The sequence below is a fragment of the Nomascus leucogenys genome, chromosome 13 (assembly GCF_006542625.1).
Source record: "Nomascus leucogenys isolate Asia chromosome 13, Asia_NLE_v1, whole genome shotgun sequence".
Taxonomy (NCBI): domain Eukaryota; kingdom Metazoa; phylum Chordata; class Mammalia; order Primates; family Hylobatidae; genus Nomascus; species Nomascus leucogenys.
In genome coordinates this window covers 39,160,474-39,174,354 of record NC_044393.1, presented here as the reverse complement: position 1 = coordinate 39,174,354, position 13,881 = coordinate 39,160,474, and the positions used below count along the sequence as shown (strand labels likewise).

At 35.8% G+C, this 13,881-nt stretch overlaps 1 pseudogene; it reads right to left on the bottom strand.

Annotated features, from left to right (window-relative positions):
* Positions 1-11,729: 11,729 nt before the first annotated feature.
* On the bottom strand, positions 11,730-13,170 carry LOC100582125 (annotated as a pseudogene).
* Between the last annotated feature and the right edge of the window lie 711 nt (positions 13,171-13,881).

Here is a 13,881-nt window from a genome sequence, read left to right as displayed (position 1 = left end):
AAGGTGAAGGGGAAGAAGGCATGTTTCATATGGCCAGAGCAGGTGGAAGAGAGATGGGGGAGGCAGATGCCACACACTTTCACACAAATAGATCTTGAGAGGAGTCTATCATGAGAACAACACCAAAGGGAGAAATTCGCCCTTGTGATTCACTTACCTCTCACCAAGTCCCACCTCCAACATTGAGGATTACAATATGACAAGAGATTTTGTCAGGGACACATATCCAAACTATGTCATCATCAAATATAAAGGGTAGAATGCATTCATTTTTAGATATTCAAGATCTCAAAAAATCTACCTAACATCCACACTCTGTGGACATCAGGATGCTCTCTGTGGAGTCAGCAAGAAAAATGAGAGCAGAAAAAAACAGGAGATCCCAGAGTCAGGGCATCCATTCACAGCTTCACACTGTCCAGAAAGAAACCAAATCAGAGGAGGAGGAAGGCATGCTGCAGGAGAGACATCTGCAGGGGAAGAAAAATGTAACCCAGAGATAATTTAAAGTTTTATCAATAAATGAAAAACTATTTCAGGGCAAGTAGAAGTTAAGTGGTAGTATTTCAGCAGAATTTAACAACAAGCATGAAGAAAATCAAGCTAGTATAGACTAAAATGATTGTTTAATTCAAGAAATAAATTTGTATCAAAAAGGTAATAAAATCATAGTATACTGCTTGGGTCTGTCATTAATAATATTTAATTAATCACCTTACAGCATTCACTGACTACAGGTTTAGGTAAAAATTATGCTATTAATACTTTGAATTGCTAGAGAGGTGGGAAAGGGAAGTTGACAGAAAAGTGGTTTTCAAGTATATGTCAGTAACAAAGGGCAATTTCTAGAGTTTGTATGGTTTAATTTAAAACAGAGAAAAAAGGAATTAAAAACTGAAAGGGGGAACACAACTAGACTTTACAGCAAATAACCTCTGAATATTGATTACCTTGATTAAAATAATAACTTTCAAAATAATATAATCTTAAGAATTAGCAAATTCAGGGCCTCCAAGTTAGCTGATGCTGTGAAACTAGAAGTTCTAGAACCAAATGTAACAAAATCTCTGAGGAAAATAAAATTCTCAGTAAAAAAACCTGCTTTCACATGAAAGCCAACAGGAAAAAATATCTATACTCAGCTTTCACCATGAACTGAGAGAACCTAATGAGGGGAACAAAGAAAACCTAGTTCGTATATTGACTAATTCATGTAGCTAATAAGTGGAGATTAGGGATCAATTTCACCATATTGTTTAAAAGAAATTTCTAATTTATTTATCCTGAATATAAAGCCTTAGCATAATGCCATAATTTTCTACATAATACGTTTAGGCCTATTTTCTATGAATATTATTCTGGGCATCTCTTATTATAAATTCTATGAACATAGTAGAAGACAAGAAAAATGTTTATTCATTGAGTTTTACAGTATTTCAGGTATCTTTACCTAGTGTTAAACCAAATATTTTTAAATGAAAATCTAATCTCTAAAAAATCTGTTTAAGGCCAGGGGCAGTGGCTTATGCCTCTAATCCCAGCATTTTGGGAGGCCGAAGCAGGTGGATCACCTGAGGTCAGGAGTTTGAGTCCAGCCTGACCAACATGGCGAAACCCTGTCTCTAATAAAAATACAAAAATTAGCAGGGTGTGGTGGTGCATGCCTGTAATCCCAGCTACCCCAGAGGCTGAGGCAGGAGAATCACTTGAACCCAGGAGGTGGAGGCTGCAGTGAGTGGAGATTGCGTCACTGCACTCCAGCCTGTGCAATAAGAGCAAAACTCTATCTCAAAAACAAAACAAAACAAAACAAAAAAACTACTTAAAATGAAAATATTTAGTAGATTGTGATGAAAACATAATCCTGGAATATATTGCTAGGGACATTAGGCAGATTCTGTAAATATTTTTTAAGCTGAATTAAAGTCTCAAAGCCTAAATTTTTGTTTTCCTGAATGCAATTCCTAAGTTTCCTAAGGCTAGAAGGATTTAGTCATACACACCAACAAACAGAAAATATTGATCTAATCAAGTAAGATATGTGGTCTCAGGCAGGTATAACTCAAATTATTTCTTAGAAGTTTTCTAATTCTTTTCAAACAAATTAGAGAATAAAGTAGAAGGCATCCAGATTGGGGGGTGGGGGGAAGAAGTTAAATTATCCCTTGGAGAATAAAAAATTAACATCCCAAAAGTTAGTAGCACTTCTATACAATAATTAAGTATCTCAAAATAAAATTAAAAACAAACCTATTTACAATAACTGTGGCAACTATGCTTTAAAATAAATTTTACTAAAACATTGAAACACCTGTATATTATAATCTAAAGAACATTAAAGTAAGAAATTAAGCAATACACAAATAAAAAATATTACTCATTCATGAATTGGAATTATTAATATTGTTAAGTATCTGTATTACACAAAATGATCTGAAGAGATGATACTTTATCAAAATGCCAGTGACATACTTAATAGAACATTTAAAAAAGATGTCTAAAATTTATATGGTACTACAAAAGACCCTGAATAGCCAAAGCAATGAAGCAAAGAAGGCTGAAGGTATCATCCTACCTAATTTTGAAATATACTACAAAACCATAGTAACCAAAACAGTGTGGTACTTGAATAAAAACAGACATATAGGCCAATGGAGCAGAAAAGAGAGATGGGAAATATATTCATGTGTTTACAGATGATTTTAGATATAGGTGACAATTTTTTAGAGAAAGGTCAGTATCTTCAATAAATGGTGTTGAGGAAACTTATAGCTACATGTACAGCAATAAAATGAGACCCTTATCTCACATCATATACAAAAATCAACTCAAAATAAACTGGATACTTAAGTGTAAGTTCTGAAACTCTAAAACTGCTACAAAAGATATACACTGAAAGCCCCATAACATTGGTTGGGGCAGTGACTTTTTAAATTTAATCTCAAAATAACAGGGAACAAAAGGTAAAACACATAAGTCAGATTACTTCAAATTAACAAGTCATGGCACAGAAGCTGATACAATCAACAAGATGAGACAATTAAAAAATGGGAGGCAATTTTTGCAAATCATACATGTGACAAGGGGTTATATAAAAATATGTATGAAAGTCAAATGACTATACAACAAAAAACAAATCACTACTAAAAATGAGAAAAAGGCTTAAATATTTTTCAAAAAAAGACATACATATGGCCAAGAGATATATTAAAAAATGCTCAATGTCAATTATTATCAGGAAAAGACAATCCACAAAAATTCTGAGATATCAACTCACTCCTGTGAGAATGACCCTTATTAAAAGAAAAAGAAGTGTTGATAAAGATGTGAGACAAAGAAAATGCTTGCACATTGTTGGTTTGAATGTAAATCAGGACAGCCATTGTTAAAAAAACCAGATTTCTCAAAAAATTTAGAATTAAACTACCATGTAATACAGCAATTGCAATATTGGATATATATCCAAAACAAATGAAATCAGAATGAAGAAGCATTTGCACTTCTATGTTGTTTGCAACACTCTTCACAATAGCCAAAATATAAACAGTTTAACATCTAATGAGTAGATAAAGACAATGTGGTATATATACACAATGGAATACTATTTGTCTTTAAAAAAGAAATTTCTATTAATTTCAGTCACATAGATTAATCTGGAGGACATTATATTAGTTGAAATAAGCCAGGCACAGAAAGATTAATATCTAATTTCACTTGCACATAGATTCTAAAAAACTTAATCTCACTGAAATAAAGAGTAAAATGGTGATTGCCAGGTATCAGGGTATTTAGAAGGGGAGGATCACAAACATGTCTGCTAAAAAATACATAACTACAGGTGGATAGAAGGAAAAAGTTCAAGAGATTTATTGTATAGCATAGTAACTATAGTTCATAATACTGTATTAAATTTTTAAAAAATACTAAGACAGTTTCATGTGGTCTCAAAACAAATATGTAACTGTGTGTGGTAAAGAATTGATTACCTAGAACTAAGCATTTGACAATGTATATGTACTTCAAAACATCATGTTTTATAAACTAAATACATATTTTATCTGTCAAGTTAAAAAATAGATTTTTAAAACATTATAGGATACCAATATTTCAAATACTATCTGTGTCTGTCATAAACGTAGCTAAATGGTATCAAAAATATATAGTTTTTGTGCTGTTCTTGTCATTTAATTTGTCAGTCATAACCATAGAAACGCTGATATTTAATAGCATTTTCTAGACCCAGGACAGTAAATGGGAGGAGCCAATGTAGTTTAGGGATTTTACTTTAAGCTTCTGGCACCTGGAGTTTCTGGTGCTGATGGTAATGCTATGAAAGACAGTAAAAGGTCAGGTGTTGCTTATGGTCCCATGGACTGGCCACTCTGTGAACACAGTAAACAAGTTTGCATGCAAAATAACAGAAAATGTTTTAGTCCAAAAGCTGCCATGATCTTCAAAATTTTTCCAGAGAAAGTGTCCAAAGAGTTGGCTACAGTTAGGTGACTAAGGATAAAAACTGTAGGCTGAACTTCACCCACTAAAAAATTAAATAGAATAAGAGTGAGAAATTTCTCCAAATTGTAATATCAATATGGAAAACAAATATTGTTTTAAATTTCAAATCCAGAGATTATTTTACGACATGTAACAGTTACACTTAAAAATAGAACATCCTGCCTGGAAACATAAGTTGTGCTCTAAGTGTATCATAGAAAATTGAATTTAGAATTTTTCACTTACCATTTCAACTCTCTTAAAAATCTAATTTTAAATATACACTTTCTAACACATCTTACATTTGCCACACTTTGTGTAAGAATCTAATAACATTTTATTTTTACAAAGAAAAACAATGCTAACTGATGTAATCTTCTTACCTTTGGACAGTGTATGCTTCTTATCTTAATTAGCTGATTTGAAAGTTACATTGATAGGCAAATTCTCCAGTTAAAACCAATTTTTCAGTGCAGTAAAAAATACCAACTGTCTCATCAGAACCTACAAAGTACCATGTAAAATGATGTGGCATGAAGGCAACAGTGAGAAAACTACAGCCTTAACTCAGAAAAATTAAAAAAAAAAGGCTCTGATGCATACATTATTTGGAATATGAATTAATAAGAAAAATGAAATTAAAGGTAGAATTTCCCTTTAAATTCATCAAGAGTCAGCTTTGTAACCTGGAACAAAATGTCCACTAAACATAAAGAATCAATGCTGGCCAGGCACAGTGGCTTATGCATGTAATCCCAGCACTTTGGGAGGCTGAGGCATGTGGATCACATCACTTCAGGTCAGGAGTTTGAGACCAAGTGGCCAACATGGCAAACCCCGACATCTACTGAAAAATACAAAAATTAGCCAGGCATTGTGGCACACACCTGTAGTCTCAGCTACTCAGGAGGCTGAGCCATAAGAATCACTGAACCTGGGAGGAGGAGGCTGCTGTGAGGCCAGATCCTGCCACTGAACTCCAGTCTGAGTGACACAGCAAGACTCTGGTGTAAAAAAAAAAGTGTTATTTCTTCACCAGTGATATATCTATATCTGACTTGAAGTTACAAATTAACTCCAGCAGGAATATTTATGGCTTATCATGGAGAATCTATTACACAGCAAGCATTGTCATGTTTGTTTGATACTTTATATACAATGTCCTCTTAACTTAATGAAACCTCCCTACTATTCACCTGAACAAATTAGCTCAATCAGTAAATAAATGCACTTATGTAAATTATAAAAATGGAAAGACACAATAACTAAAAAACAGTAGGCTTATATACAGTTCTCCAATTAAAAGAATAAAATAGAATGTTCTAACTAAATGAAATGTAACTTAATACACTGTGAAATTACATCTAACAATTATTTTGTGTGCACTACTACATTATATGAAAATCATTCATATAATTTCTGACCAGCTCACATGATGAATACTCCATACACTATAAAACAACAAAACAAAAAGACAAGAAAGAAGAAAATTGTGGGTTTAGCATGAGTACCAGAGAAGTGAAAGAGAATTTACATGGGGAGATGCTGAACCATAAACCATAAAATTTTACAGTAATGAATACAATACAAAGCAGAGTATAGATTTGCTTTCAGCATTTTTGAGGTTTTTAGTTTTTTAGTTAATTAGTCATCTTAAAAGATTTGTTTGTTCCAATACTGCTTTTTGTTTTCTGAAAATAGATACAAACTTATACTGACACAAACACATTTATTTACTCCATAATTTACTTACACCAAAGGTTTATCTTTAAAGTAATGTGTGTGTATGTTTAACTCTATGTAAATCAAAACTAAGTCTATATGTGTTTGCAGGCAGAGAGGCCACATGTTCAAAGAAAAATATATAATAAATTAAACAAAATTTATTTAGGGCTGGGCACCATGGCTTATGCCTGTAATCCTGGCACCTTGGGAGGCGTGGGTGGGTGGATCATTTGAGGACAGGAGCTCAAGACCAGCCTAGCCAACACGGCAAAACCCCATCTCTATTAAAAATATAAAAATTAGCTGGCAGTGTTGGTGGGAACATGTATTCCCAGCTACTTGGGAGGCTGAGGCAGGAGAATCACTTGAACCAGGGAGGCGGAGGTGGCAGTGAGCTGAGATCACGTCACTGCACTTCAGCCTGGGCAACAGAGCAAGACTCTGTCTCAGAAAAAAAAATTATTTAGGACTCAGAAATGTATGAATTTTATCCATTTACGTAATTTTTATTGTAATAATTAAAATGACCAGGTAGGAAATAAAAGTTTACTTGTACATTTTAAATTAACTGAAAGTGTATAATTAGATTGTTTCTAATACAGAGGATAAATGCTAGAGGTAATGAATACCTCACTTACCTTGGTGTGATTATTACATATTACAAGCCTGTATAAAAATATGCCATACCTGGCATGAATATTTATACATAATATATACCACAAAAATTAAGAAAAACAAATTTAAAGACAAAAAATAGTAATTTAACCTACAGGAACAATATTCCTAAGCTTATTTGCAGTTTAAAGACACTGGCAAAAGAGATTACTGGAGATGTAAGTTCATTATATTACCAAATATATTAGCCCATTTCCATGCTGCTAATAAAGACATACCTGAGACTGGGCAATTTACAAAAGAAAGGTTTAATTGGATTTAAAGTTCCATGTGGCTGGGGAAGGCTCACAATCATGGTGGAATGTAAGGAGGAGCAAGTCACGTGTTACATGGATGGTGGCAGGCAAAGAGAGAAAATTTGTGCAGGGGAACTCCTCTTTTGGAAACCATCAGATCTTGTGAGACTTATTCGCTCTTATGAGAACACCATGGGAAAGACTTGCCGCATTATTCAATTATCTCCCACTGGCTCCCTCCCAAAACATGTGTGAATTAAAGATGAGATTTGGGTGGGAACACAGCCAAACCAAATCATTCCATCCTGGCCCCTCCCAAATCTTATGTCCTCACATTTTGAAACAAAACATGCCTTCCCAACAGTCCCCCAAAGTCTTAACTCACTCCAGCATTAACTCAAAAGTCTGTAGTCTAAAGTCTCATTTGAGACAAGGCAAGTCCCTTCCACCTATAAGCCTGTAAAATCAAAGGCAGGTTACTTTCTAGACACAATGGGGGGTGTGGGCATTAGGTAAATACAACCATTCAAATGAGAGAAATTTGCCAAAACAAAGGAACTACAGACCTCATGCAAGTCCAAAATCCAGCAGAGCAGTCAAATATTAAAGTTCCAAAATGATCTCCTTTGACTCCATATCTCACAGCCATGCTGAGGTGGGAGATTAAAGAAAAATAAAATTAAAAAGAAAGAGAAATAAGTTTTCCTGTATTAGGCTGACTTGTCCCAGAGGCAGAAACAGGCACAGCCCAGACCCAGGAAAATTCTTGATAATATTATCTAATGTGCTCTGGAGACTCTCCCAGCACTCCCTCAACATAAGAAGAAAAACACATTTTCCTTTGTTTTATGGAATAAGTTTATAGATTCCTGTTCTCAGTAACTAGTGACTTCAAGTATTCTGTTTTATTTAAGTACAAGGAAGGTCATGAGCAGCCTGAGTAGGCCTGAACTATAGCTGCCTGGGCACCATAGTGAAGGTTATAAGATAAGCCCATGCCCAGGCAAACCTAGATAATGGACATCTTGGTCGCTTGGCAACGGTCATGTGCAATCTTGTCTTTGTCCTGCCTCTCTATCCCTGCTTTCACACCAACATAAGCATCCTTCAAGCTAGCCCAGCGCCTTTTGTGAAGTGTGTATAAAAGTCAGGTACTGTCTTTGTTCCAGACCCAGTCTTTTGGACGTTGAGTCAGCTGGGCCTGAGTGCACTCAACAAAGATTCTCCTGTTTCAACCCGAGGTCTCTCTTGTCCTCCTGAATCCCACAACAAGGCCACAGTGATGCAAAAGCTGGGTTCCCATGGTCTTGGACAGCTTGGCTCCTGTGTCTTTGCAGGGTACAGCCTCCCTCCTTGCTACTTTCATTGACTGCTATTGAATGTCTGTGGCTTTTCCAGGTGCACAATGCAAGTGGTCAGTGGATCTATCATTCTGGGGTCTGGAGGACATGGCCATCTTCTCACAGCTCCACTAGGCAGTACCCCAGTAGGGATTCAATATGGGGGCTCTGACCCCACATTTCCATTAAGCATTGCCCTAGCAGAGGTTCTGCATGAGAGCCCTGCCCCTGCAGCAAACTTCTGCCTGGACATCCAGGCATTTCCATACATCTTCTGAAATCAAGGTGGAGGTTCCCACACCCCAGTACTTGACTTCTTTGTACTGGCAGGCTCAACACCAAGTGGAAGCTGCCAAGGCTTGAGACTTGCACCCTCTGAAGCCATGACTTGAGCTCTATGTTGGCCCCTTTCAGCCATGGCTGGAGTTGCTGGGAGGCAGGGTACCAAGTCCCTAGGCTGCAAACAGCATGAGAACCCTGGGCCCGGCTCAAGAACCCACTTTTTCCTCTTAGGCCTCCAGGCCTGTGATAGATAGGAGATGTGGGGAAAAGAAAGAGAGATCAAAATGGAGTTTCTTATGTCTTCCTTTTCTACATAGACACAGTAACAATCTGATCTCTCTTTCTTTTCCCCACAGGAGAGGCTGCCATGAAGCTCTAACATGCCTGGAGACATTTTCCCCATTGTCTTGAAGATTAACATTTGGCTGTTACTTATGCAAATTTATGCAGCCAGCTTTAATTTCTCCTCAGAAAATGGGATCTTCTCTTCTAGCACATTGTCAAGCTGTGAATTTTTAAAACTTTCATGCTCTGCTTCCCTTATAAAACTGAATGCCTTTAACAGCACCCAAGTCACCTCTTGAATGCTTTGCTGCTTAGAAATTTCTTCTGTTAGATACCCTAAATTCTGTCTGTCTATTTTGCCGTTCCACAAATCTCTAGGGCAGGGGCAAAATGCTGCCAGTCTCTTTGCCAAAACATAACAAGAGTCACCTTTGCTCCAGTTCCCAGCAAGTTTCTCATTGACATCTGAGACTACCTCAGCCTGGACCTTATTGTTCTTATCACAATCAGCATTTTTGTGAAAGCCATTCAACAAGTCTCTGGGATGTTCCAAACTTTCCCACATTTTCCCTATCTTCTTTGGAGCCCTCCAAACTGTTCCAACCTCTGTTATGCAGTTCCAAAGTCATTTCTACATTTTTGGGTATCTTTTCAGCAGTGCCCTACTTACTGGTACCAATTTACTGTACCAGTCCATTTTCACACTGCTGATAAAGACATACCCAAGACTGGACAATGTACAAAAGAAAGAAGTTTAATTGGACTTAATGGTTCCCTGTGGCTGTGGAAGCCTCACAATCATGATGGAAGGAAAGGAGAAACAAGTAATGTCTTACATGGATGGCAGCAGGCAAAGAGAGAGAACTTGTGCAGGGAAACTCCTCTTTTTAAAACTATTGGATCTTGTGAGACTTATTCACTATCAAAAGATCAGTGTGGAAAAGACTTGCACCATGATTCAATTACCTCTCACTGAGTTCCTCCCACAATGTGTGAGAATTCAAGATGAAATTTAGGTGGGGACACAGCCAAACCATATCACCAAATAATATATCATTACCATCTTTTACCTACATTTTTTAGTGAGGTGGGACAGGTTAAAGTTAGTGGCATAATAATGCTTCTTTGAATGAACAATAGTCTTAACATATTAAAAAATGTTGAATTAAAAAATTAAGCTCACATGTAATCTAAAAATTTAAAACTGTACTGCATTCTATTGCATAAAAGTACAATTAGGGCTGGGCACAGTGGCTCATGCCTGTAATCTCAGTACTCTGGGAGGCTGAGGCACTTGGATCACCTGAGGTTCGGAGTTCAAGAGCAGCCTGGCAAACATGGGGAAACACTGTCTCTACCAAAAATACAAAAATTAGCTGGGCATGATGGTAGGTGCCTGTAATCCCAGCTACTCGGGAGGCTGAGGTAGGAGAATCACTTGAACCTGGGAGGCAGACGTTGCAGTGAGCTGAGATTGCACCACTGCACTCCAGCCTGGGTGACACAGCAACACTCCATATCAAAAACACATACAAAAAAACTCCCAAAACAATTAGTAAAATGATATACCACTAATTAATTACCTTTAATTTAAACTAAAATTAAAAATGTTCTTCTCACTATAATGCAGAAGAATATTCTCCTGAACACCTACCTCATGCATCACTCAATGTTATAAGTTAATCACAAAGAGTCTCTCTATTTGGATTTCCATGATGCATCTTTCATTTTAATGTCCTTCCTTTTTCATAGAAAAGGTCATAAACAATGCCCACTTAATAAGAATTTTTCATATCTCTGATGCAGTAACAGTAGGTCACATGCTTTCATGTGTGTAATTTGAGAGTTGAATACCCTTATTTGCTTTTCAAAAAATCTATAATTTTTTCAAGAAAGTATGCTTTGAATGTAATAGCTTTCCAAAATATCTTCTACTCCTTTTAAAGTTATATACAAATAATTTATTTAACAACTTTAGTTTTACATAAATTTCTGTACTCAAAACTCTGATTTTGAGTTGTGTCTGAAGTGTCAGTGACTTAGGTATTTCTACTGTGTATTCTCTGACATTAACATTGATTTAATTTTGGATTAAATATTTTCAAATTTATTGCATTTGCAAAAATATATTTTAGTATGAACGCTCTGTGTTTTTTAAGCTTTAGTTTTTGAAAAAAAATGCTTTCCCAAAGTCATTACATTTGCAGGTTTTTTAAACCCGAATATAAACTCTGTCTTGTTGAACAAAGTTTGAGCAACTGGCTTTAGAGTTTTCCTCTGGTACAAAATGTGTACAATAAGATCTATGAAACAAGTCTTTATATTACAACCATTTTTATATTTGTAATGTTTGTCTTCAGAATACTCTTCACTTTAAAGGGTTACATTTCCTGAAAGATCTTTTGACAAAAATTGCATTTATAGTGCTTTTATTAAGTACAAACTCTCTGATGTTGAGAATGCTGTGAGCAGATACTAATTGCTTTTCCACATCTTTATATTGATATAATTTTCCTCAAGCATAAATGCTTTCCTGTGCAGTAAGGTAAGCATTTATAAAAAGTTTTCTCACGTTCTTCACACTTGTAGGAGTTTTCTCCAGTATGAATTATCTTACACACAATCAAGTGTGACAACCATTTAAAGGCTTTTTCATATTCTTCACATTTCTAGGGTTCTACACTGTTATGATTTATTTTATGTTTAGAAAATTTGAGTTGTTGTCAAAAGCATTGCACCAATTCTCAGGTTTGTAGAGTTTCTCTGTGATATGAATGATCTTATGTCTGTGAAGAATTGAGGACTTGTTAAAGGCTTTGCCACATTCTTCACATTGTAAGGTTTCTCTCCAATATGAATTATCTTATGTTTAGTAAAGGTTGAGGACCAGTTAAATCCTTGGCCACATTTATCACATTTGTAGGGTTTTTTTTCCCAGTATAAATTACCTTATGTTCAGTAAAGATTGAGAATGCCCTAAAGACTTTGCCACATTTTCCTCATTTGTAGAGTTTCTCTCCAGTATGAATTTTCTTATGTCTAGTAAGGTGTGAGGAACAGTTAAAAGATTTGTCACATTTTTCACACTTGTATGGTTTCTCTCCCATATGAATTCTATTATGTTTAGTAAGAACTGAGGACCACATAAAGCTTTTGCTACATTCATTACATTTGTAGGGTTTCTCTTCAGTATGAATTCTTTTATGTTCAGTAAAAGTTGAGAAAAAACTAAAGTCTTTGCCACATTCTTCACATTTGTAGGGTTTCTCTCCAGTATGAATTATCTTATGTCTAGTTAGGTGTGGGAAATGGTTAAAAGCTTTGCCACATTCTTCACATTTATAGGGTTTCTCTCCAGTATGAATTCTCTTATGTCTAGTCAGGGTTGAGGACCAGTAAAATGCATTGCCACATTCATGACATTTATAAGGTTTCTTCCCAGTACGAATTACATTATGTCTAGCATAAGTTGAGAACCAGTTAAAGGTATTTCCACATTCATCACATTTGTGGGGTTTCTCCCCAGTATGAATTCTCTTATGTTTAGTAAGATCTGAGGGCTGGTAAAATGCTTTGCCACATTCTTCACATTTGTAGGGTTTCTCTCCAGTATGAATTCTCTTATGTTTAGTAAGGTTTGAGGACTGGTTAAAGGCTTTGCCACATTCTTCACATTTGTATGGCCTCTCCCCAGTATGAATTCTCTCATGTTTAGTAAGGCTTGAGGACGAGTTAAAGCCTTTACCACAAACTTTACATTCGTAGAACTTCTTTCTAGTATGAGTTTTCCTATGTTGATTTAGTTGTGAAAGCATGCAAAATGATTTGCCACATTCTTTGCATTTGAAAGGTTTCTTTCTAGTACGTCTTATCTTAGGGCTATTTGAATTTAAAAATTTGTGAAAGACTTTTACATATCTATTACACTGAAATATGTTACTCTGGGTAGTTGTTAAACATTGGTTAAAATCATTATGTCCTTTGTGTACCTTACACTCATCCACACTTTTACAGCCTTTCTTTAATTGTAAATTCTCATGTCCTCATTTTTCATTTCTTCTCAGGATCTTTTTTTGGAAAGAATCCTTTATATCTTGCTCTGGCCAAAGGAGTTGAGGAAAATGAGAACACATAACTAAAAGAAATAAGAAAAACCAAATTACTCCACGTACTAGACTCAAATATACTTTACAAATCTAACCTATAAGATTATAGAAACCACAAAAGCAAGACAGCATGGCAAAATACCACAGACTCAAATTTCTTCAGAGACATAGAAATGTAACAATAACATCCTGACCAAAATACGTTTGTGGAAGATTTAATGAGTTAAGTGTGTGCTGTGCTCCAGGTGAGAACAATGCAAAGAGCCACATAAAAAGAAAAAAATTCCATTGCATTTAACCAACACAGCTCTTCCTTCTCCCCAATAAAATATAGTGCCTTTGGAAGTAAATTTCCAACTTCTTTTTTTTTTTTTTTTTTGAGATGGAGTCCCACTCCATCATTCAGCTGAAATGCAGAGGCATGACCTTGGCTCACTGTGAATTTCACCTTTCAGGTTCAAGCAATTTTCCTGCCTCAGTCTCCTGAGTGGCTGGGATTACAGTCACCCACCACCACATCCAGCTAATTTCACCCACCTCAGCCTCCCAAAGTGGTGGGATTAAAGGTGTGAGCCACTGTTCCCAGCCTCCTGGTTTCATTCTTAGAAGAGAAGAAAAGCAGTGTCACTACATCTTTTTTTCTGGCTTCTAGGTGCCTTATCAGACAATGGTTTCTGTCTTCCATGATATAAAATGCTGAAAGAAATGGTGGTATAATTTGCAAAGACAGTTTGAGTC